The following is a 3,153-nucleotide window of genomic DNA, read 5'->3' as shown; positions in this document are numbered from 1 at the left end:
TTTAATTTTAAAAATATTTTGAAAAATTTTATTTATAAAATTGTTTTAAAATTTTTATTTATATATTATTATTTATTTTTGTTTTTTTATATTTAAAATTTTTATTTTTTATAAAATTTTTTTTTTATTTTATTTTTTTATTTATTATTTTCCCATGTTATTAGGGGTTGGGCGGTTTTTTTTCATCTTTATTTAAAAATTTTTTTTCTTCTTTTATTTTATTTTTATTTTTTTTGAATTTTTTTTTAATTTCCCCTCGTAGTACTTTCTTTTTGAAAACCCCCTTTGGTTAAAGATGGAAAAAAGTTTTTTTGTGCGTACATTTTTTATATATTTTTGCCAAATTTTTAATTTAAAAATATTTTTTTCATTCGCTTTTAAAATGGTTTAATCACATACAGCATGGCCCGTTGATGTATTCCTGCACTGTTTTTCGACACATATATTCATTTTTTTTCTTTTAGACTCAAATAAATTTTTTAAAAATCACTCGGGGAAGAAAAAAAAATTTTTTTCACAAATCCACTTTTCATAAACGTTATCCCTAATGAAATCCAAAACATTTGAAAAGTCCTGGGCTCATCTTTTATCCCCCTTAAAATTTAAATTCTTTTTGTTTTTTTCCCCTTTTTGTTATGTGTTTTTTTCCCTTTTCCTTTTTTTAGGGAAATTAAAACTAGCTTGTTTAGTAATGCAAAGGGAAAACCCTTTATTTTCTTCCCTTTTTACTCCATTTTAGTATTTTCCCCTATAAATTTAAAAGTTTGTGCGGGCTTTATTTTGTACCCTTTATGCAAAGCATTAAAAAGTTTTTTTAAGGGCCTTTATTTTTGAAGGGTTTTACTTTTTTCCAAAGGCCAAAAATTTTTTCCGAGAAGCGTTCAGGCAAGGGTTGGGGGAAAAGCGGAAAGGGGCGCCGAGCCCGCCCTTCCCCCGGGAATTTTTCCCCAGCGAAAGCCCGCGAGTCTCCCCGGGAAACCTCGCCCCGCCCCCCGAGAACCAAGCAAAGGTCGCCCCGCTGTACAACCCGAAAGGGTCCGTGCCCACCCAGAGCCCCCCCACAAGGAGGGGATGTTCCCGTAAAATTTGAAAGAACCTGCCAGGAAAAAATGAGGAAACTTTTGAGGGAAAAGCCCCGCTGCTCCCAAAGGTCGAGGCTAAACAGTTCACCCTTTTTAAAAGATGACAAAGACCAAATTTTCCCGATGCCCCTTTCAAATAAAGAGGACAACCATCCCAAATGGGGGGGTACCGCCCCCAAGTACCCCGGTTTTTCCAGTTTTTGTTTTTGTAAAAAGAAATAAACCTCCGAACCCGCCCAAAACAAAGGCCTTTTCCAGGGTAAACAGGCTACTACAGAGGTTTCCTACCCATTTGATCTATAACGGCAAGATGGCCGAGAGTACCTCCTACCCTCACAGCGCCGATGATTATGGTATAATATACCATCCAGTTTCTCCTGAGAAAGACTGCAGAATAGTTACCGTTAAGTTTTGTGACATAATATATCCACTCAGAGTTGAAAGGACGGATATAACGACAGTAAAGCGGGGGTCTTCAAGGTGGCGGGTTCCATCATCATTTTCACTTGCGTTATGAAGGCCTTATTCTGCTCAGCATGTGTCCACCTGTCGGTGATAGCCTTCAGTTCGGAGGTCGAGTCGTAGTGTTTTCCCCCTAAAAGAAAGCGGGGATTTCTGGGCCTCCTCGACGCGGTCTTGGGTCACCAACCAGCGCGGCGCATTGGGCGGGAAAGAACAACGCTAGGAATGGAACGAGCGTTACCCCGGGCGCACACGAGGCTCACATTCCGCCAACCTAAGTCTAAACTCCCTAGGGCGTAGATGCCAGGAACCCTACTTGCCGCACCGTCGTCAGCACCCCGTAGAACCCCACGGGATTTCTTGTGAGAGATTTCCAGAATATATATACCGGTTGCAGGCGCAGTGAACCCAGTGGTGATGCCAAGGACGAACCTCATAGCCTGGATCAGCCAAGGAACGCCAGCGAACGCGAGGCCCAGCCAGGCGGCGGTGGTGAGAGGGACGCCGATCAGCAAGGTCGTACGCTGACCTAACCTTACCAGGAACACCCCGCCTAGGACCGCACCAAAGGCTGCTCCTAGACTGGAAATGCTACCTGGTTTGGGGGGGAAAAGGAACCTCGTAGATTATTATGGTAATGTCTTTTTGATAGGGACAAGAATAACTTTGCTCACTGATTGAAAGCTGAACTGCACAACTTTTTCCTTATCAACATTTCTTATTCATAACGCTTCATCATAGATGTATCAACCACGCCCACCAATACAGAAACTCATCACTAACTAAACAGTGCTGCTTCGTTTGTGCTTAGAAAGATGTCGGTCGTGTTGGGGTCAGTCAACTCCGGAAGCATCACTCCAGGATACCCGTAGATTGTCCCGATGCTTAGGTGTATCAGGGACATTACTATAGTAGCCACTACCTTTAGATACAGATTATATGCCGTGGAGTATTTGATTGCGTGTGTATTTTTTGTTATATTCCTTTTTATGTCGCATACATAGCATGTGAGCAACGTCGGGTTAAAAGGACTCACCTGCCAAGTATGCTTTACTGTCTGTCCTACTTCATTCTCATCTCCTACAACCTTTTTGTCCTGTTCTGCAGCCTGCACGCGGTGAAGGGAACCTTTTTTCACATCATCTGGCTTGTTTTCCCCGTCTAGTGGATCCCGAACGGGTGATTTAAACTCAGAACCGGGATCCTGACGAATGCCATGGCTTGCCCCACTGGGGGTGATCACCATGATCGTGCCCGTCCTTTTAAAAGCAACTTTGTCGACCCTTTTGAGTACCTTTGTCATCACGAAGCTTCGTTTCCATGCGGGAAAAATTCTAACCCACATTTTCCCATTACGAATCACAGCCTACATATATTGCAGATATCTAAAAAAAAAGGGGGTACTAAATTAAAAGCCCAAGCAGCGAAAAGAGAGCACTAGTTTTCCCAGCGTGTCAGGAATAACAAAAGATTACGGTTAGAAGCAAGTGTGAAAAGGGTCGTGTTTTAATATTCATCCTTGGTTTTCATTGCACTGAAAAAGGAGAAAAGTAGGGGGGACGAGAGCAGAAGAGACGATTTCTTTACTGGCATTAATAGAAAAAATTGT

General features: G+C 41.7%; 1 pseudogene; it reads right to left on the bottom strand.

Moving 5' to 3' along the window:
- Positions 1–1,353: 1,353 nt before the first annotated feature.
- Positions 1,354–2,847, bottom strand: LOC119596185 (annotated as a pseudogene).
- Between the last annotated feature and the right edge of the window lie 306 nt (positions 2,848–3,153).

Source organism: Penaeus monodon, chromosome 37, assembly GCF_015228065.2.
Source record: "Penaeus monodon isolate SGIC_2016 chromosome 37, NSTDA_Pmon_1, whole genome shotgun sequence".
Classification (NCBI taxonomy): domain Eukaryota; kingdom Metazoa; phylum Arthropoda; class Malacostraca; order Decapoda; family Penaeidae; genus Penaeus; species Penaeus monodon.
Note: the sequence above shows the minus strand (reverse complement) of the source record. Positions and strands in the feature narration are given on the sequence as shown.